This window comes from Aricia agestis, chromosome 17, assembly GCF_905147365.1.
Source record: "Aricia agestis chromosome 17, ilAriAges1.1, whole genome shotgun sequence".
Lineage (NCBI taxonomy): Eukaryota > Metazoa > Arthropoda > Insecta > Lepidoptera > Lycaenidae > Aricia > Aricia agestis.
The window spans coordinates 4,804,843-4,828,341 of record NC_056422.1 but is presented as its reverse complement, the minus strand read 5'-3'; the positions used below and the strand labels follow the sequence as shown (position 1 = coordinate 4,828,341).

Here is a 23,499-nt window from a genome sequence, read left to right as displayed (position 1 = left end):
TTATTGTGTGCACACTGCACAGCTGTATTGATTTAAGGGGTACCAGGGTTTTTTTATAAAAGCTTTTGACACCAATTTTGTTGACATCGCACGCTATAAACTGAAGTCCACGCGGACGAAGTCGCGGGCAACAGCTAGTATAATATAAAGTCGACCACAGGGAAGAACAAAGGCTACTCTTCATTGCAAAAGTTCCTGGAGTTCCTTCCTTCAAGTCAGAGGGATAACTCCTAGTACTATGAAGACTCTTTTTTTTATGAAATAAGGAGGCAAAGGAGCAAACGGGTCACCTGATGGAAAGCAACTTCCGTCGCCCATGGACACTCGCAGCATCAGGAGAGCTGCAGGTGCGTTGCCGGCCTTTTAAGAGGAAATAGGGTAATAGGGGAGAGTAGGGATGGGAAGGGAAGGGAATAGGGGATGGTAGGGAAGGGAATAGGGTAGGGGATTGGGCCTCCGGTAAACTCACTCACTCGGCGTGAAACAGCGCAAGCGCTGTTTCACGCCGGTTTTCTGTGAGAACGTGGTATTTCTCTGGTCGAGCCAGCCCATTCGTGCCGAAGCATGGCTCTCCCACGTATACTATATTCTACTCCTGACATAGGCTAGCAAGGTGGTGCACCAATCACCAGTATATTTTCCTGAAAAGATTCCCTCAATTTCTCGCGGGAGTACTACGTTATGATGTGAAAACTTGGGAAAATCTACCTGCATTCCTTTCCATTATTAACCCGACTGCTTAAGTTGTATTATATTATTACCCAAATTACTCGCGTTTGCCCAGAAATGTGTTTATCACGTGGATACAGTGCATGTGTTCCGGGGTCTCGCAGAATTTGTAATCTGTTACATTCCAAATCTAAAATGTTATGCGTTGATTTAGCGGTTTAACGTGGTTTAGTGTGAACAGAGTTAACAGATAGACAAACTCGCTCACGCATTTTATTATTAGCTAATTAATATATTATAATCTACCACAATAGCGTACGCAACACTAAGGTAGACCGCACATTAGAGACACGACAGTTTTTATTATCGCATAATAAAAAGTACTAGACGCGCACGTTTGAAACAAAACGTCTCATAGACAAAGTTGTCTAAGGGTTGATTCAGACCGCAACGCGACGCGTAGATGCATTTCTAAAGTATGGATTTGACAGATTTCAATTGCGTCAGATGTCTTGCAAATCTGTCAAATCCGTACTAATTTAGAAATGCGTCTACGCGTCGCGTTTCGGTCCTAATCAACCCTAATGTGTGCAAGAACTGCATGGCGACAAGTCTGACTAACGACTGTCGGCTTCCCTTTGAAGTGTATGCGAGCGCGCACAACAACGACAAAACTGTCTAGCGTGCCTAGTCTGATGAATAGATGAATATACAATTGTATGTGTTGCGTCGTCGTAGACAAAACAGTTTCGTCTTGGTATGCGCCGCGTGGTAGACCCAACTGTTTCTCTTTAATCGTAAAGCTGACTCGTTTATGTGAAACAAGATTGTCTAAAAACTGTCGTGTCTCTAATGTGCGGTAGCCCTAATACTATTTTTTTTCATGACTCAAAAATATATATGTCTATACTAAATTTTATTAAAATCGGTTCAGTAGTTGTAGCGTGAAGCGGTAGTAGACACTAGATAGACACACAATATCAGTATGAATATGGTCTAAGTGTCTAAACACACTATGCCGAATTTCCGCGGCGGAAGTTCGGCATGATTCCACCTGCAATGTATTTTAAATTATTGGTGACACATCATACCGAAATTCCGTCGCGTTATATTGTCATGCGTTTGACATTGCTGATGTAATCATGCGGAATTGCCGCCGCGGAACTTCGGCATAGTGTGCTTAGACACTTATACAGGGGTGTCCTACATTACTTGTGTTGTTCGACATATCGTTTGGTTGGTATTTTTAGCAGCTGCCCTGGCAGGTGAGTAAAGGATTGTGACTCCACCTGCCCTATACAAATGGCGGATTTGTAGAATATCATTAAAACTTTAAATGTAGCCGACAGAAGTTGAAATAGTCTTTATTTGACTAATATAAAGCGCTTCAAATTAAATGAGGGCTCTTTTTCGACTTGAAAAATATCGCTATTTGCTTGGCCTTAAACCGTTGCAAAATAAAGCAATGTATAAATCCTTAAAGCTTTAAATTTACCACATTCTTTATAGCGTGAGCTTACCCACTTAGAGAAAATAGTGGCTTTAGGTATACCTTCTATGACGAAAAACCGAGTGAGCATCAAGTATTTTTTTATTTATTTTTGGAATTTAATCTAAATCCTAAAGCTTGTAACTAATAATATAGACTTCACAATGCGTCTTTTTTTCTGTATTAAGTATATTATAATAATATATTGTGTTATCAATTATATCATATTATGAAACACATATTAAAAGGTACCTAAATAAAATGAAACTTTGTTTACTTGTTTATTTCAAATCAAATTCCATCGATTCAAACTTGCGAAGGTGCCGTAATTTCTTGGTAGAAAAGTTTGACGTTAGCGACGCCATTAGTGCCTCTAATGTAGTTTCACGTTCGGAGCATAAGTTTTCGACTCCTGTTATAGACAAGGTACGTGAAGCCCGCCGCCCGCAACCATCGCGGCACCGCACCATATGTACCTGAGCTGCGTCTGCGGAGCGAGGTCCCCGCGACGCCCCTGTACATATCCCGCCTGCACTGGTCCATGGAGGTCCAGGATGTCGTGGACTACATCCAGAAGAAGACGACACTGCGCCTGAGGGTCGAGCGTCTGCAGTCTCGCCACAAGGTTAACTTTAGCTCCTTTGTGGTGAGAGTACCGACGAATCTTCTGTCGACTTTCGAGGCGCCGGAGTTCTGGCCGATGGATGTAGTCTATCGGAGGTTCCGGGGGAGACTCCGGAACGAAGCGAGTCACGTCGCCGGCAAAATGTGACAGTGTTAGTTTTTGAGTATATATAAAATATGTATGTTAGTTTTAAGGTATTTATTATATAATTATATGTATGTTAGATTTAAGGTATTTGTTATATGGGCCTCTGATGCCTGAATTAAATGATTTGATTTGATTTGATTTGATTTGATAAATGGGCAGGCGGATCGTTCCAATCGGACTGATTGCAGGCCGATCTGCGGACTCGTGCGCACACATGGGCTTGCAGAAACTATCCGGTCAGAGTCGGACCATAAAGTTAATATACCTAGCGGAATAGAGCAATAATCTCGAGCTGTCAAACGAAACCGAAATTGGTTTCATCTGTGTGTAAAAATATGTGTACGTATACACACAAGCATGATTGAACATGATTTCTATGAGATTAAATTGCCAACGTACGGCACGTGGGACGTGCCGACTGGACGTCAAAAAAAGAGTGCTGTGTCATGTATCACACGTCTGTTTTTACCACGCAGTGTTACTGATAGTGACATCTCTCTTGCTCAGGCCTTTGTTTCTCTATTCCGCTAGGTATATTAACTTTATGAGTCGGACTGATCACAAGCGTTTGACAGCAGATATTGAAGATCTGTCAAACGTCTGTTGCGTAGCTGTCACAAAGTACGCGTAGTTATGCGGGTTTCATCGGCATACCAGCGATAGAATATGAGAACTTTTCACGTGAGATCTTTCCGACGATCGTGAATCGCGCAGCTGGATGAAGGCTTTTACATTTTACATGATTTCTTAGAAAATGTAACTTCTCTTAACCAAGACATTATTGAACTGTTTATAACAGACATGGCATGGCAAACGTGGTTAAAATCATTAATAGGTTATGTACGGGTTATTCTATCCGATTAACACTTTTCAACCTTATTCCTCGGTAATAAAGTCTATCCAATAAAACTTAAAAATCGTATATTTTACGCACGACTTTTAACATTATTAGGCACTAGTATGTATTCGACATGGTAGTGTAACGTCCGTTTCGAATTAACAATTGGTTTTAACTGTTCTCAGCAGCTCAAATTATGTTTTGGTTTGGCGTGAGAATATTCTTTAATCAATCAAAACATAAAATGGCTGGTTTACTAAAGGAGAGCGGTATTTGAAGTGAAAAAGCGGTGTTATGCACTTTTTGGGAATGTGTAAAATGTTAAACTCTCAGATGTGACCTTTTTGAAAATTCGTAAGACGGAGGAAGAGTAGACTACCGGCGCGGCGTAAGAGAGGAAGTATAATAAAGGGAGCCTCTTTCTACCGCGTGGCGAATGGCTGCTGCTGTTTCATTTTTACTTGCATCATAGTAAAAGGAGGGGAAGTAACAACAAAATCTCGGCAAGTTAGAGGCTGGTACCGCCGAGATTTTGTTGTGTGCCGTACGTGGCGACGCATTGATACTATGGCGCACACATACAAGCCGCGCGCGGTGCCTTTCTATGAAGATAACTTACTTCCCCTCCTTTTACTATGCTTGTACCAGAATCTGGGATCTATATTTTTAACTGCACACATATTCACGTGTAGTACATAGTTCTCTGCAGTTGTTGCGGTTACTTTGAGCTTAAATATTTCGAGAAGTTCCAGTGTAAAGTCTTAAAAGTATCCACGAATGTTTCGCTATTGACATAAAATGATAATAATATTGTGTTATCTTTAGTGTTTGTACAAAACCAAATTTAATTTAGAGACAAATTAAAATTATCTTAGCTTAGCGTAAAATTGAAGGGAATTTTCATGGAATTTTCCGGCATTTTTCTTCGCTTTCCCGCCTTGTATTACTAATTTATTACTGTGTCAGAATTTGTGTACACAGGGAGAAAGTTAATCAGTGATAAAAAAACCTTTGTGTTTTTTATAATCATGGGGAGTCGATGATGAGAGATGAGTACTTTCTACTCTGAAACTTCCCATTCTGCAATTTAAATCCATCGGTAAAATGCTTCGGTCCTGTCTAGATCCCATCAAAGAACAAAATAATATTGTCAAATGTCAAACAAGAGATTTTGGATGAGTTTTGAAGCTGTGAACTAAAATTATAAAGCAGAATCGAATCTTACTATTGTTAGTTTGGCATGACCAATATATTTTCACTTTTTTTAATATTCCAGCTATTAGGACTATAGTTTACTCATTCAACTAACAAGTATTTACAGGTAAACCCTCACAAAACTAGAAAAATCTCCAGGAAGGGTGAGCTCCTGGGATCTACACTACTATTTAATGGTTGCAGGTTTTTATTCGCTTTTACCTTACCTTTGTTTTATTTCGGACTAATATACTGTTCCCTACGGACTGAGAGTACGAATAACTTGAAAGTGTTTTAGCGTTAACTCAAATTCGAAATGATTAAGGTGTAGTACCTATTACTAAGTTAAATATTATCTTCTATATATATTAAACTCAAAGGTGACTGACTGATTGACATAGTGATCTATCAACGCACAGCCCAAACCACTAGACGGATCGGGCTGAAATTTGGCATGCAGGTAGATGTTATGACGTAGGCATCCGCTAAGAAAGGATTTTGATAAATTCCAACCCCAAGGGGTTCAAATAGGGAATGAAAGTTTGCATATAATAATACTTCTTAATGCGAGCGAAGCCGCGGGCAAAAGCTCGTTGTTTGATAAATTACACGTTTAACTTCACTGGAGCAAATAACGCTGCATATATTTTCTAAATATATTTTTTTCTCTACATAAAATATTTTAGTGTCTTTTCTAGTTCTTTTATTTCTTTATTTTTATATTGTCTTCTTGCTTTTTCTAGCGACTGTCCCCATTTAATATTGACTTAAACTTTCTTAACAAAGACGGATGTCTTTGACGGAGGTCTGAAAATTGTATAAATTTTCAGTTTGTAGTAAAGTGTAAATAGACTTATTCGAGAGGAGTCTCGAATAAGTCTGTTTACACTTTACTACAAACTGAAAATTTATACAATTTTCAGTCAAAATTAAAGTTGAAATTTCTTAGCATTACTTAGATAAGTACTCTAGCAAAACTATTCTCAAAGTGTGCTCCGCGAAACCCTGGGGCTACGCCGCGTCTCCCCTTCCATAATTAAGTGTGCGAATTCTTATTTACAGGGCATTGACTTTGACGACTAAAAATTTTAATACAAATGTAACGCAAAGGCTTTGTGAATTGCGGGGGTACCGCGAGCGATACATAAATTAGTTTTAGAAATATTTCTAAAAAAGTTGTCTTTAAAAAAAGTTGTGTCTTTGAATGAATTGTCTCCATGCTGATGTCTGATGATATCATCAGACATCAGCATGGAGACAATTCATCTACATCAATTTAGGTGTAAGAGAATTCCACATATTTTCTTCAGACTGGAAGCTTAAAAATCCGTCTTTTCCCAGAATCCGCGAACTGTCCTCACCTTAATCTATAGATGAGATTGGAAAATTGTAGAGAGTAGAGACTTACGAATAATAAAAACTAAGGAAACGTAACTCCCATACTCGTAGTTCATATACAACTGTATTGTACTCCTAGGTCATATTATAACTATACATTGTAACAGATGCTAAAAGTTTTAAATAAAGATTATTATTATTATTATTATACTATTACCGTTTTTAATTTGGTTCCTTTCGAACGTCATGTAACGTCAGCCTGATACCGCTGAGGGCCACCTCAATATTGCAAACGTAGAACATGTTTTTTGACGGAGTTACTTTTCCTGAGTTTTTATTATTCGTAGGTCTCTACTCTTACAATTTTCTAATCTCATCTATAGATTGAGTAAGATGTATTATTAATCTAAGGATAATTCATTTGCCAAATATGTTGTGTAACACCATTGCACAATGTTTAGCGAACTTTGTGTAGGCGATGAATGAGTATTGTATCAGAGTAATAAACTCAAAGTTTCTAAATATCCACCCTTATGTCGTTGTTATTAAGGTCGTGTGGTGGGTAAAATTAATCTGGACGAATATCAATGGGTCATGTTTGATTACTAATAGAAACTTGAGTTCTCAGGAGAATAGATAATATGTTGATTTATCAGTTATCACTTATCACTAAGTAATATCAAGATATATTATTATTATTGAAATAACATAATGTAATATTGTAGGTCCTGTAAAAATACTGAGTGGGCTAATAGACCTTAGATTACCTTATATTGCGACAGCGGTTTTCAAACTGTTTTAAATTCAGTTAAGAATTGACTTTATTGACGGACCTCCAACAAATAACGTTTTCTCTTTGAGTGAATTGTCTGCACGCTTGTGTTGGATGACATTTTAAAAAATAACCCCCACAATTCTCAAAGCCTTTGCGTTACATTTGTATTAAAATTTTTAGTCGTCAAAGTCAATGCCCTGTAAATAAGAATTCGCACACTTAATTATGGAAGGCGAGACGCGGCGTTTTTGTGTCTTTCAGCTTTAATCGCAGCTAATTTAAGCCAAGATTAGGGTTAATGTGCGTTTTCACTAACCGGGCCTTAGTCCCTTAAGTGTTGAATGCATAAACTTACTTAACTTTAAGGAGCCTTTGAGGATTTCAAGTTTGAAGTTAAAAAGTTATCACCGGAAGTCGGAACATAAACAAGTTGAGTGATAAAAAATAACACGTAATTTTTGGGTATTGTCTAAAAATAAACTAATTTCATGAATTAGGTACTAAAGAACAGAACGATGTTAAACGGTCAATAATTATAAACCTGGATTTTATTTAAACACACTTAGTTTAATTCACAATTAGAATTAGAAATAGATTTTGAAATATAGCCAGGCAAACGCTGCGCGCGGAGGTAGAGAGATGGACTGGAACTGAGGAACTCGGGCCGAATGCAGGGATTAGGTATATATCAAATGGAAAGAGTAGTGTTAGGCACTATTGTATACTAACCTAGTATATAACAGAATATTATGCGAGCACCTCACATATTATTAGTTCTGTAGGAATTCGTTTACTGAGATAGAAAATTTAATCTAAATTGGTTTGACAGAAAAAGCATGTATGCTTTTGCATTTGTATTATTAGTATGAATGTTGTTTCCAGCATGAGAATATAAAGATATAAAGGACAGACACCTAAGCATGGGCGTACCCAGGTTCTGGGCCGGGGGGGGGCAAATCAGATTTTTCATAAGCTAGGTGTTTATAAAGAATAAAAAAAATATAGTTTTTAGTTGTAAAAATATTATATTGCAAACAAATGGCAAAAGTTCGTTTTCTTAATTTTTATAGATAAAAGTACTAGATAATATACTTAGTACAGACGTCAACATGATCCAGCGACTGCCCCCCCCTCGGTACGCCCATGCACCTAAGTTAAGACGCCACCTAGGTTACGAAATGAAATTGTCAATACCTACTAAAAAACCGCACAAAGGGTTCCGTACCGGTATAGAGCGAAAGCAGACAAAAAATTGTGTTTTTTGTGTGGGAGCCCCCCTTAAATATTTACTTTTATTTAATTTTATTATTCATTATTAAAGTTACAATATAATTAAGATTTTTTTGAAAATTTCAAGTGCCTAGCTGTTACCAATTATTGATTACGAGCTAAAAAGGAGAAAAAAAATCGCGTCTTGTATGGGCTTTATTTTATTTTTAGTATTTGTTGTTCTAGCGGCAACAGATATCTGTTGCCACATATCCTGTGAAAATTTCAGGTGTAGGTATAGCCGTTCTTGACTTACAGCCTGGAGACAGACAGACAGACGGACAGACAACGAAGTCTTAGTAATAGGGTCCCGTTTTTACCCTTTGGGCACGGAACCCTAAAAAGACAATTTGATGGGCCGAGAGCACTCTCTCGGCGTACTCGGTAGGTGTGTATAGGCTCATAGAGATCATCGGTCTGATGATGATGATAGTTTATAAATATCATCTGACGTCCAGTGCGTACTTTTACTGCGCTAACCAGACCGTGTAATCCGTACTCATTCTATTTAACAACAAAGTTAAGTGAAACTAACCATTAATATGTAATTCGATTTTGTCTGCCGAGATAGGTTATTGCGTGACGACTGACGATAGAGATCGGTCACTATGTTTGATTGTACGTTTGGCTGTAGACTTCTTGTTTTTAGTAATTTTTGCTAGTAAAATTTAACGTATAACTTACGTAGTAACTAGTAACTGTTTAGTCATTACAATAAGTAGAGAGAGCAGTACCTTTTTTTCCTTGGGGGAATGCTTTGGCCTATAAATATAATCTATATATCTATACGCCTGTCTGCTTGTTACCTCTACTCGTCTCTACGCCTCTACACACTACAGCTAAACCTATTTTGATGCTTAGTATAGAGACACTTGGAGCCCCTTGAAAAGAGACTGAATTGTGTAAAAATGTACGTTTCCTTTACGATCAAGGAAGCTGCAAAGATACAGGTAACATCTAGTCCATGCAGCAACAGCAACAGCTAGTACTTAATCTATATATATATATATATATATATATATATATATATATATATATATATATATATATATATATATATATATATATATATATATATATATATATATATATATATATATATATATATATATATATATATATATATATATATATATATAACTCAAAGATGACTGACTGACTGATTGACATAGTGATCTATCAACGCACATCCCAAACCACTGGACGAATCGAGCTGAAATTTGGCATGCAGGTAGATGTTATGACGCAGGCATCCGCTAAGAAAGGATTTTGATCAATTCTACCCCCAAGGATTTAAAATAGGGCATGAAAGTTTGTATATAATAATACTTCATAACGCGAGCGAAGCCGCGGGCAAAAGCTCGTAATATTATAAATGTGAAAGTGTGTCTGACTGTCTGTTACCTCTTCACGCCGATTTTGCTGTTTGGTATAAAGATAATTTGAGTCACGGGAAAAGACATAGGATATTTTTTAGGTACGGTTTCTGCATGACCAAAGGCAACGGCAACATCTAGTATCTATTAAACATCTTATTCTTGGATCTACGTAATAACCCTGTAAGTACTAAGAAAACACACTTAGCTGCTATTTGCACAATCGAAGTCTATGCCGGGTAGAATCTAATAAACTACTGTGTGGCTTAGAAATTGGGTTTCTAGACTTCAAAGTAAGGTATTATTTGGTTTTTTAACCGACTTCCAAAAAGAGGAGGTTATATGTTCGTCTGTATATTTTTTTTTGTATGTTCAACCATAACTTCGCCGTTTGTGAACCGAATTTCATGATTTTTTTGTTGTTGTACAGGGTTGATTCCGAATTTGGTACCATGTTCATAAAAGTGGTGATCTGATGATGGGATCCATGAGGAATCGAGAGAGGAATTTGTATGAAAACATATAGTGATTTTGATTTTTTCTGAAGCATTCGAGGTAAATGCTACCAAAAAGTAAGACTTCGCACCAGGTTATACCCTGGATCCGAAGGTGCCGAACAGACCCTTTGAATCCTTATAGATACAGGTTCGGGGATTTCGGCGTTGTTTAAACAACTGAAAGCATAAGCCAACACATCAATTTGATTGATGATCATCATCGCAATCATAATTATACCATGGGTCATCACACAAATACCCAATTGTTGGTGCTTTTCATGATATTTACATCGGAGCAGATGTTTTTGATGATTATTTCGTTGTTTGTGGACCGATTTTCAAAATTCTCGTATTGTTGTATTGAATATAATCTTAATTTTGTATGACAATTACGAAAGTGGTGAGCTGATGATGGGATCTATGAGCAATCGAGGGAAATCCTTCAAATTTATCAAAACACACATAGTGGTTAAAATGTTGTTTCTAGTAACTTAAACATTTATTATGTTACAAATAAGAGAAATTTCATACAAAGGTGTCTCTTGGTCCAAAGGTACTGAACAGAACTCCTGAACCTTTAAAGATGAAAATTTGGAAATTGCAGCATCGCTTAGACAACTCCAAGCATTTACCACAATTTTGCTTACGTAATATAATATGGATAGTTAATATTCGTAGTGGTTATCTACGCATAAAGCCTTATCTTGTAGACAACTAAAATCAGTGAAAGGCCTTTACCCAGCGGTGGGACAGTATAGGCTAATTAAAAAATCATAAAATAGGGTATCTAGGGCTGAAATGCAAATTAAGTTCCTACATTATTAACCAGCATTATACACGATTTTCAAAATTATTTTGTTCTTTTAAAGTATATTATTATACCACTTTGGTACCACGGTTACTAAGTTGGCAATTTGATAATGATATCCATGTGTTATATTATAGGGAGCTCCTCAAAATTTATAAGGAAACATAATATTATAGTGATTTCGATTTAGTTAGAAGTATTCTAAGCATACGCTACCAAGTAAGATTTTACCACGGGTATATCATGGTTCCAAAAGTGCTTAGAGAACTTTTGACTCTTTGGTTTCATTGTTGTTTTAAGAACTGAAAGCATAATAATATGCTACTATGTAAATTTTATTCAACGTAATTCAAATTTAGGTACTTATAGCTAATAGATGTGATAGTTTCATACCTAAATCATATCTATCTACAACTGACACTTATGTATTTACCATTACATAAATAACTAAAAAGAGTGAAATTATTATTTTTTAACAAAAAATTAAAACCGACTTCCAAGGTAAAAACAATAAGAATATTAACTAAAAAGTATTCAATAATTCTTTCTCTAATAGTGCCTTTTCCAGAATTCGTCAAAATCCCAACTATTTCTGTACATATTATAGTCTTCACTACTTTGAAGTCGGTACCAGTCCCAAATATTTCAGATATTCTGATATTGACTGTAGTCATGGTTTAATTAGCTGGTACCGACTTCAAAGTAGTGAAGACTATAATATTATACAGTACTTACAGAAATAGTTGGGATTTTGACGAATTCTGGAAAAGGCACTATTAGAAAAATAATTATTTAATACTTTTTAGTTAATATTCTTATTGTTTTTACCTTGGAAGTCGGTTTTAATTTTCTGTTAAAAAATAATAATCTTTTGTATGTTCTGTAGCGTTAAAAAGCTTATCAAAATTTTTAGTTTCAACTTTCAAGTGTGCTTATAATTTCCTTTACGAGTTAATGTTTGCAAGTAATTTGTTTGCATTTGAAATTTTTTATTATGAATGCTAAAAAACATTTCCTTATGAAATAAAATAAGTAAAAACACCACCACTCATTAGCCGCATAAGAAATACATAATATCTTATCTTATATCTTTAAACGAGCAATTCTTATATGTATATATATAATTGGAATCTCGGAATCGGCTCCAATGATTTTCATGAAATTTAGTATATAGGGGGTTTCGGGGGCGATAAATCGATCTAGCTAGGAATCATTTTCAGAAAATGTCATTTTATTCGTGATTTATCGAATACCGAGCGAAGCTCGGTCAAATAGCTAGTACATTATACTTATACGTGGGAGAGACATGCCACGAATAGGCCGGCTTGACCGGAGAAATACTACGTTCTCACAGAAAACCGGCGTGAAACAGCGCTTGCGCTGTGTTTCGTCGAGTGAGTGAGTTTACCGGAGGCCCAATCCCCTACCCTATTCCCTTCTCTACCCTCCCCTATTCCCTTCCCTTCCCTACCCTCCCCTATTCCCTTCCCTTCCTTACCTTATTAACCTATTCCCTCTTAAAAGGCCGGCAACGCACTTGCAGCTCTTCTGATGCTGCGAGTGTCCATGGGTGACGGAAGTTGCTTTCCATCAGGTGACCCGTTTGCTCGTTTGCCCCCTTATTTTATTAAAAAAAAACATGATAAATCATGAACATACAATCGTAGTATGAATCGAAAAGAAGAATAGAAGAATGTCTGCACCAAAAATGATACTAAAATCACCGAAATTCATCTAGCTCAAGCCATTTCTTCTATATCACGGTGTAGGTGTAATGTACTAATAAAATCGTGTGAACTAAATATTTATAGTAATTTTACATTGAGTGTTGAACATTGTTATTGTTATTCCTCCACCGACGTATTAGATGCTTTTTTTACGATTTGTTACGTGTTTCTACTATTTTTTCCTTTTACATATTTTTGAGGTTTTATGGAGTAAGGATAAGTTAAAGTTATCCAAGCTTTAGGCTCTTTATCAACGTATCCTGTAACAAAATAAAGGGATAATACTTTGATTTGTGTATTTTCACTTTTTAAATCTTTATTTAAATAAAGGGCTTTTGCCACAGAAATAAATCAAGATAGAACGGCTAAGCGGGTGGAGTACGAGTGTTTTAATCTTGCACAAGTGAGCAAGATTCGTTGAACGTTCATTCAGTCAGCGCGCAGGTCTCGACTTAATTACACCGGAGCGGTTGTGCAAAAATGCCTCATTGTGCAGTGTCTAATTGTAAAAACAGAATGTACGAAAGTGAATCAGTCAAAAAGAAATACCTCCTGTATTTCTTTCCACGGGTAAGTTATTTTTTCTAACTAAAAGCAAAGCAAAAATTGACACTAGCGATTCCTTAGCAACGCACGCGCGTCGCCGTTCTATCTTGATTTATTTCAATGGCTTTGCCATACATGGCATGCCAGCCCCATCGTAATTTTCACTTTGTTTTGACTTTTGTTACATCCTGTAGGGGCTGTAGGTATATAGTGTATTTAAATAGAAATAGACCTCCCTTTTTCCTACACGTGGACACTTGTTTCTTTTTAACCCATCGATCGTAGAATAACGAGACACAATAGCTTATGTATTGTTATCGCGGCCGGATGCGGCTGCTTAGGTCTTCATGAATTAGAAAATAATATTCTTGTTTATTTTTAATTAGAAAATAGTATTTAATCCAGACTGCAATCAATGTAACAATATTCCTTCAAACTTCTAGACTACAAGGCTGACTTACGGCCGTTCCCAATATTTGATCTATCTCTGGTTTTGCCCTACTAAAGATAGGAATAGCTCACAATTGACATAAAATATATGTCTCTAATGTCTAATGTGAGCTATTCCTATCTCTAGTAGGGCAAAACCAGAGATAGATCAAATATTGGGAACGGCCGGTTACGAATTTTCGATTGTCACGTCTCTTGCCGCGAGATCAATCATCATTTGTACTCCCAAAAAAGTGCTGAAGAGGTTTTCACTTCAAAAAAACTGCTAATCAAAACCAGAACAAGAACGTGTCAATTTGAAATTTGTGGTCGCGACTTCCTCCCAATAATCACTGTCTTCTTACATCGGTTTCCAAGATCATGATCCTTATGTATTGGGCATAAGGGTGCTGTTAGAGGTAAAATAATGTGATTGAACCAAAATAGATAATGGTTATCGTTTCGCTTGTTGGGCTTGTTCTTCCGTGGGCTTGGTACGTGGTCTCGTTTTTGTCGCTCGCTTCAAGTGGATTGGTTATTGGTGAAACGGAGTAAATCAGGTTAAAGAAGTTAAAACTCTTGATACTTTAACCGACAAACATTTCTCAATTTCCCAAAGAACATCAAAATAATAAATTATTTGAGTATTTTTGTGGCTTGCAGCATGTAGCATGCTAGGCATCCGTTACACGGTAGGCTTTGCTGTCAGTTTTACCACAGTCATGGCTGTAACTGATGGATAACCTACCTACCGTGTAAGAGCGTGACAGACGGTTGCATGAAGTTGATTGACGAAAATCTGGATATCTTGACTTTTGCTTCATGCAACCATCAGTCACGAATTTTGAGTGAGTGTTGTCACATGTGACAAAATAGGAAAAAAATTAGAAACATACATTATAATGTAAGCCTTTGAAAATTTTGGCTTTAACTGACATAAAATTGAAGAGAATTGAGTGACCGTCTAATACCGTTCGTCAGTCCATCAGTCAAACATAATTCATGGTTGACGGAATTGACTGTCGCTTGCGTAAGCGTGTAATGGATGCCTTAAAAAGACTATTGCCTTAAAAAGACTATATGCACTATTTGTAATCTATAATATAAAAATGAGTCGCTGAATATGTTGCTAAGCGCAAAACTCGAGAACGGTTGGACCGATTTCGCTAATTCTTTTTTTTTATATTCCTTGAAGTACGAGGATGGTTCTTACATGAAAAATTCTAAAAAAAAAAAAAAGAAAACGGCTGAACGGGTTGGGCTAATTTTAGTCTTAAAATATTCTTAGACGTCCAGGGAAGGTTTTAAAGTGACACGAAGTTCACCGAGACAGCTAGTGTTATATATAATATGAATCATATTTTTTCTAACACTATATTGTCAGGGACACGATTATTATATCTCAAATGTATCTTCGATCGCCGACAGTTCTTGTGTGTGAGTCTCGCGGATGAAAATTCTGAAAAAGCCACATTATGAAAATCAGACTCCATACTCATAGTTAGCTGATGCTTCTGAGTTACAATATTAATAACATTTTAATTAACATTCAACCATCGGTTCGACCATCACAACTTTTTAACCATTACACTTATAAATTATTCTCGTCCGTCGGACCGTTTTAAAACTTTTTTCCTTCTGGGACGCGCTCGTGTTTTAAATTCATTTCAGCGTAAAATGTAAAGTTTCGTGCGAGGGGGATAAATTTTAATTTGTATGTGCATTTTGCGCTGAAACAGCGTTTAGTCTTTGGGTATCACGTGTGTACAATTGTACATATATACGGAGTGTAACAAAAATAAGTGATAATACTTTAGGGTGTGTAGGTGTTCCTTGTAGAGAGTTCACTGTGAATGTAGCAGCGCTGAAAGACCAAATTTTTTTTTCACTTTTGTATGGGGAAACTTGTGAGTTGTGACGCTCGGGCCTTTGCCCATACAAAAGTGAAAAAAAAATCGTCTTTGAGCGCTACTACTTTCACAGTGAACTCTCTACAAGGAACACGTACACACCCAAAAGTATTATCACTTAGTTTTGTTACACACTGTATAAATCATCATCATCATCACCATTATATTGATCTTCACCATCACTCCATCAGGAGTGTCGGCCAATAATTTTATAAGCGGCGGTAATATATATAAAATTCTTTATAATATGGGTATTGAGTCAAACGATTTATCTAATTCTAATTCAATAAGCAGCTTTTCCACGTAGGCCCATGATGGTCCAATGCAAGCATTACGAACGTGTTGTCGTGATTTGTGATTTTCGTGATTCGTCTATGTTCGCTCGTTGATCGACGTCGATTTTACATATTAAGATATTATATTCGCAATCGTGATGGAAATCGTGGTGTAGGCTTTAAGCTACTTATAAAAAATATATCTTCTGGGAACAAATTTTTTGTTGGTAAGATGAGACGTGGTTACTCAAAAGCTCAAAACGTATTAGATTAATTTTACCCTCAGTTACACGCACGATTAAATTACTACTTTCCCAGAAAAGCAAAAGGCATACCTGCACAGTGTACAGTGTACACGGTACTACGAGGTGTAAAATACTACGAGTACCTACAATAGGTATAATTTGTAAAAAAAACGTTAATCCAGAACTCTACTTAGAGAGAGTTGGACAATGGTCCAAAGTCAAAATGCCAATCATGATCGCAATTGAAATATTAATCTAAGTATTATAAATTATAATAGTTAATTTCGATTGCCACCATGATTGTGAAGATGTCTATAACATGCACAATAGACGTCGATAATGGACCAACATAATATATATGTATGTGGCAAATTATACATACGAATATACTGTAAGTATATCGTACATGTTCGTAATCGCTGGTGTGGTAATGTGCTTGATCGCTTGTGTGTGTAACAAAACTAAGTGATAATACTTTAGGGTACAGACCCTTTAATATGTAATAATGTATATAACAGTAGGTATATCTTGAAAATTTCAACATTCTAGCTGTTACCGTTCTTGAGTTACAGCCTGGAGACAGACAGACGGACAGACATCGAAGTCTTAGTAATAGGGTTCCTTTTTTAACCTTTGGGCACGGAACCCTAAAAAATAATAATTATTATCACCTAGTTTTGTTACATCCTGTAGAGGAAGCGTCCATTTTTGCCTTTTCCTATTTTGGATAATGTAATTTTTACCTTCATTGTAAATAGGTTTAAAGAATATTACGCTAGAAATTAGAATATATGCAACAAAAGAGCATGTTGACCTATTTCAAAGTGTACCGTGCTTTATTATAATGTCACAAAATAATGTGGCATTTGTAATTAAATTCGTTTATAATTTAGCGCTTTAGGAAATTGCTTTGGTAGAATCAGTAATCACAAAATAATATAATAGATAGTGTAGTAGATAGTACATAATTATTATATTTAAGTGCGTGCTTAGTTGTCATTATAATATACACGGTATCAGCGCACATACACGGTATATTGTGTTGAGTGAAGATATTATGGGTTAAGACGCTGACAACTGCCAATGACCTTGAGGATTCGCATTTCTAAGCCACGCCCCCTAATTGTCCGATAAGACAGCGCCAGCTTTGCTAGCGGCTAAACCGGGAACTTCTAAAAGATAGGTTTGATTAATATTGAGCTGTCGCATAGAGATTTCAATAGATGGCGCGTAATAAATAAATACTATGTACTATACTTCCGTGAGCGAACTATAAGAGTGCGGAAGATTAGTGCAGAATGCAGATAGAACGGAGCACAGCGGAGAGGTAATATTAACGCACTTGAAAATAAACTTTATAATCATTAAACTAAAGTGCATAAATGCTTGAACCTTACAAAAAATGCACGTTTGTCCTCGAGGATACGCGGGAATCTTTAAAAGTTTGAAGTCCATATTATACTGATTCGTTATGTCTATTGTGGTAGTAATGTAAGCCATACACGTTACGCAGGTAGACCGGAATGTGTGAGGGAATATACCTGTGCAGTTTTTTGGACCTGCGCAGGCGACCAGGTCCCACACACATACCGGTATACCTGTGCAGGCATACCTGCGTGCTGTACAGGTGGATCTCTCCCGTCCCCGGTAGACCGTAGCGTGTAAGGCTTACTTATGGTAAATAAAACACAGTTATTCTTTTATAACATACCTATTATATTATAAAATAATGACAAAACCCAACTGCGTAAAAACATTCAATTATTTTCATAAACATTTTTTCTGTTACATTACAATTTACATTAAAATTACAATTACATAAGTACAGCAAGAAATAAAACAAAATTCAGGAATCGTTTTTTACTGTCCCGGCAAACGTTGCTTTGCCATAATATTATATTTACGATAATATTATTATTTTAATTAAGTGACTAACGGCCGTTCCCAATATATGATCTATCTCTGGTTTTGCCCTACTAGAGATATGAATAGCTCACATTAGACATTAGAGACATATATTTTTACAATTGTGAGCTATTCCTATCTCTAGTAGGGCAAAACCAGAGATAGATCAAATATTGGGAACGGCCGTAAATAGGTAAGTATGTCACCATGGCAACGTTGATCGCTATCCCGTCGCACAAACTTAATGGTCGCCGTCAGTCTCAGGTTATAATAATTTACTATTATTTATTCAACAAATGCACTTATCAATATACATAGCTGGGCACCGTTAATCAAATAGTTAACTTCGTTAATCGTTAATCCGTTAAAAAAAATGTTAGCTTCGTTAAACGTTAAAGCGTTACACTGCGGACGAATTAGCGCAAGTTAACGTTAATCGTTAATCCGTTAATATGTGTAATATGGCCTTGTTGTAACTTATATCATTGCGTTAGTGTACATACAAAACCTGTTGGTTTAAGGTTTTGGAAGTTAACAGGTTAGGGACAAAACAAAATACTTCTATAATTATTGTATTCTAGGTAGAAATTACAATACAATAATTATTATAGATATAGTTTATTGTTATTATAAATCATTTGCATGTTGATAAAGAAGAGTGCAGTATAATTTAGTTAGGTAACTAAATTATACTGCACTCTTCTTTATCAACATAATGAAATGATAAAACGAAACAAATATCTTCTCACTCGCATGCGCCTGAAAATGTATATCTAGTATTATTTTTGTTTCGTCTGAACCTGTTTTCGCGTGGCGCCGCGGTGCCGTGCGGTAAATAGTAGGCATTGGATTAACGATTAACGGACTTCTGCATATTAACGGAAGTTAATCAGTCCGTTAATATTTTTAAAAGTTAACTTAAAAGTTAATCCGTTAATCAAAATGTTAACTTCGTTAATTAACGATTAACGGATTAACGAGTTAATGCCCAGCTATGTATATATATATATAATTTTTTTTTCACTTTTTGTATGGGCAAGGGCCCGAGCGTCACGAGTTTCCCCATACAAAAGTGAAAAAAAAATTGGTCTTTCAGCGCTGTTACTTTCACAGTGAACTCTCTACAAGGAACACGTACACACCCTAAAGTATTATCACTTGTTTTTGTTACACACTGTATATATATATACAGTGTGTAACAAAAACAAGTGATAATACTTTAGGGTGTGTACGTGTTCCTTGTGAAAGTAGCAGCTCTGAAAGACGATTTTTTTTTCTTTTGTATGAGCAAGGGCAAGTGTCACGAGTTTCCCCATACAAAAGAAAAAAAATTAGGTCTTTCAGCGCTGCTACTTTTACAGTGAACTCTCAACAAGGAACACGTACAAACCCTGTGTCGAGAAAATTGAATGCCGAAATCACCTACTTCGGAACTTCTGTAATAGGCTAAAAATTTACAAAGTGATACGAAATATCCCATCAAAGACACAAATTTGACCCAAAGCGTGATCATGATGAAGTTATTAGAAAATTATTAGAAAACTTTGGCCGGGTGATAAAAAGAAGACCCAACACTGCAAGTGCTAACCTAGTAAAAGACATTTTATATTAAAAAAAAATAAGCTTCGTTTCTTCTATCAAACATGGCCAAGAAAATTAAAAACAAGCAATAAGAGATTTAGAATTACAAGAAGGAATTAAAGTAAAGCCTTGCGGGCTATTTATAGATACAGACTTGCCATTTTTAGGAGCAAAGCCCGATGGAATTTGCGATGAAAAAACTATTTTAGAAATTAAATGTCCTATCACAGCATATAACATTGGAGTAGACGCTGCTATAACACAACAAAAAGTTACATTTTGGAAAATAGATAAACAGGGTAAATTAAATATAGACAAAAATCACTCCTGGTTTTATAAGGTGCAAGGGCAGCTCCATATTTCAGGTTACGAATATTGCCTTATTATTATTGATAGGCATGTAATGGTCTTCATTTGAGTCACTATCAATTATCAATATTAGATTGCAAAGTATGCATAGAAATGTGAATTTTGAATTGAGGCCATCTTGCTTTTCACCTACTAGTTCTATGTCAGTTAAAGCACATCCAAGAGGACCATGATGAGAAATTTCTTGCAACCTCTTATAAAAATATAAAACACTTATAATTCTTCTTCCGACATCAGGTTTCTTCTGAGGAAGTGCAGTTTCAACAATAAGCTTTTCAGCATCACATTCAGCCTCCAAACTACATAGTCCAGTGTCATGGGTACTTTTTTCTTCCAGCCTGTAAGTAAGTTTATACTTTGAGACATCGACATTTAACAACAGTTTAAAAACTGGATCACCACAAAATTTCATAAATTAAAATGATTAACTTTTCGATTATTGGGAAATAGGAATTAGGATAAAATTATACAGAACTCAATATTTAAAAAAGCCTTTTGCTCGTTTGCCTTCTAATTTCATTAAAAAGGTATACTAAAAATTTTATTAGGCTAATACGCTGCACTCCGCAGTAGGGGTGGGTCGTTATGTGATTTTTAACCGACGAAACAAGTTGTAACTGTACGACGCGGGCGCCCGGTAACGGTGTGACGTCATATCACAATTTCGCCGCGCGGGCCCCATACAATAAACGTGATTTTTTTCTCTATCTCAATAACTGCAACAGGTAGGCACTTGAAATTTTCATCAAGGCCTTAATTATATATGTACTTTAATAATCAATAATAATATTATAATAAAATAAAAAATTAAGGGGGGCTCCTATACAAATATCACAAATTTTGGCCTATTTTGCACTATAACGGTATGTGAGTCCGATTAGTAACATAATATAATATTATTATTAATTATTAAAGTACACATATAATTAAGGCCTCGGTGAAAATTTCAAGTGCCTACCTGTTGCCGTTATTGAGATAGAGCAAAAAATCACGTTTATTGTATAGGACCCGCGCGGAAAAATTGTGATATGACGTCACAAGCGGTCGCGGGACTGTTAGCGGGAATCGATATTTTTCGAAACTTTGAATGCCTATAAAATCAAAACTACAAGGTATTTTTGACTGCAACAAAAACTAGTGTATTTGTATACATACAGGCTTTACTGTGACAAAATTTCAAGCAATTTGGCATACCTAGTAACATTCTCAATTAAACCTACCTGCCCAATTATTCCAGCGGGGCTAAAATGGTCACTTTGTTGAATCATGAGACGAATCATAATATGATTCATTTCTCTAATATCGCAAAATGCAACTCTGCTTGCAATTCATTTTTGTATTTTTGCACTGATTTGACATTTGTCAGTTTTGACAATTCATTTGCTGAATTGATTAAGAGGAATTGCTAAATATTACCATTTTAGCCCCGCAGGGCTTAGGTATCATTAGGAGAGCCCATTTAACCAAAAAAATGGGTGTTATTTTTTTTTAAATGACAATACCTATTTTATCCCATTTAAAATCGTTGCAGAAAGGTCACTCGCGGCGCGGGGGAATGGAAGGGGGTGACGCCGGGATGAGGCGCGCGCGCGGGCCTATAGCCTATAGCCTTTTTTCAAATCGGACCAGTAGTTCCTGAGATTAGCGCGTTCAAACAAACAAACAAACTCTTCCCAATTATAATATTAGTATTGATATAAACTAATTAATATTTTTGCTAGGTAATCTGCGCGGAACTAGTTGGCCGCGCCGCCGGTATGCTCACATACCGGCGGCGCGGCCAACTAGTTCCGCGCGGACTATAGCAAACTCGCTGTCGCTCGCTAGGTCGACCGGTGCAGTGGGCGGCGGGCGCTAGCTGCGACTCCAAACGAAACAACGCGACGATCGCTCGACGGTACTTCATACCACCCAATGCAATAAAAACGTTACAAAAATCACTACTCTACTATATAAATACGACTCGAAACTAGTGATTCGGTTACTGTATGTAGCTAGTTATTGTAACTATAGTGACGTGAAATAACGCTCACCCCTACTCCGCAGTGAAGCCGCACCCTATTAGGGCCGGGACACAAAAACACGGTCCGGCGCCGTACGACGTCGCGTCGTCGTGCCGTGATTTTGTGTCCCGGCCCTTACGGAGCATGTCCTTGAATAGAGCTGAAAGAATCGCGCAATCGCATCGCGCTCAAATAGTAATAAACTTATTATATCTATATTTACCTAGCCTATCGTAATTGTAAAAATATACTTGCCTTTTTAAAATACTACCCGTCGCTATATTGCGATCGGCATTTGCTACATTTTCCACTGTGTTATTATCTAATTCCATCGTTTTCGGTCGACTGGAAAAAAATTAAATCATAATAATATCATAAAAAGGCTAAAATAGCTTGTAATAGATAAACTGGATCATAAAAAATACAATGAATGAGCCATGCTTTGGCACGAATGGGCCGACTCGACCAGAGAAATACCACGGACTCACAGGAAAACCGGCGTGAAACAGCCCTTGCGCTGTGTTTCGTAGTCGTGAAGGACGTTTGGTTACAACTTATAATAAGTAGATAAATAAACTTATATTACCTTTCCAACATACTACCTGCCGCTGGATCTGAATTGGCATTTGGTGATTCGTTTGGGTTATCAATAATTGCACTATCCATGGTTTTCCGCCGCCTGAAATAAAAATTTAAATAATAAAGGCCTAAATAAAACTTCAGATTCAAAGCAAAATGAACTTATAGTACCTAATTATAGTACTTGTACTATTATTTATTCTGTGCTAATAGTGATAAAAAAAAACCATAAAAAGTATTACGAAAATTCTCTGAAACTCGATCCATAGACCGATTGAATATTGATTTATCAGAACGATCCCCGACGCGCGACGCTAAAACTTATTTAGGCTAACGAAATAATCAACTTTATGAGTGGTGATTTTTTAACTTTTTGAACATTTATTTTGGAGTGCAAAACTCCAACATAAATGTTCAGATACAAAGCAAAATTATTATCAGTGATAAAATAAAACATAAAAAACTGTATTACGATTTACGAAAATCCTCTAAGATTCGAACCATAGGCCGATTGGAAATTGATATAATGTTATCACAACGATTGTGATAACATTATTATGTCAATTTCCAAGGTCTATGGTTCGAATCTTAGAGGATTTTCGTAAATCGTAATCAATCGTAATACAGTTTTTTATGTTTTATTTGATACAACGATCCTGGCTATCCTAAAACATATTGAGAGTGACGAAATATTTTGATTCGGGGTCGTAATTGTTCGTTTTTTTTTAATAAAGACGTACGCAACTAGAAAGTAGATAAAATTGAACTTACTTTTACTTCCATCATGTATTTGTGGCTTTCACGAAGCTGTCGCTTTTTGCTGGACGTCTTTTCTTTTTCTTGTCACCCATTTTTACAGACGCGCAATATAATTTCAAATATTTACAGAAAAATATTTACAGAAT

The 23,499-nt window shown here is 36.3% G+C and overlaps 1 protein-coding gene across 1 annotated transcript in view; it reads left to right on the top strand.

Annotated features, from left to right (window-relative positions):
- Positions 1 to 23,499, top strand: part of LOC121735187 (MOXD1 homolog 1-like) — a 103,478-nt gene that overhangs the window by 40,777 nt on the left and 39,202 nt on the right. The window lies entirely within an intron of this gene.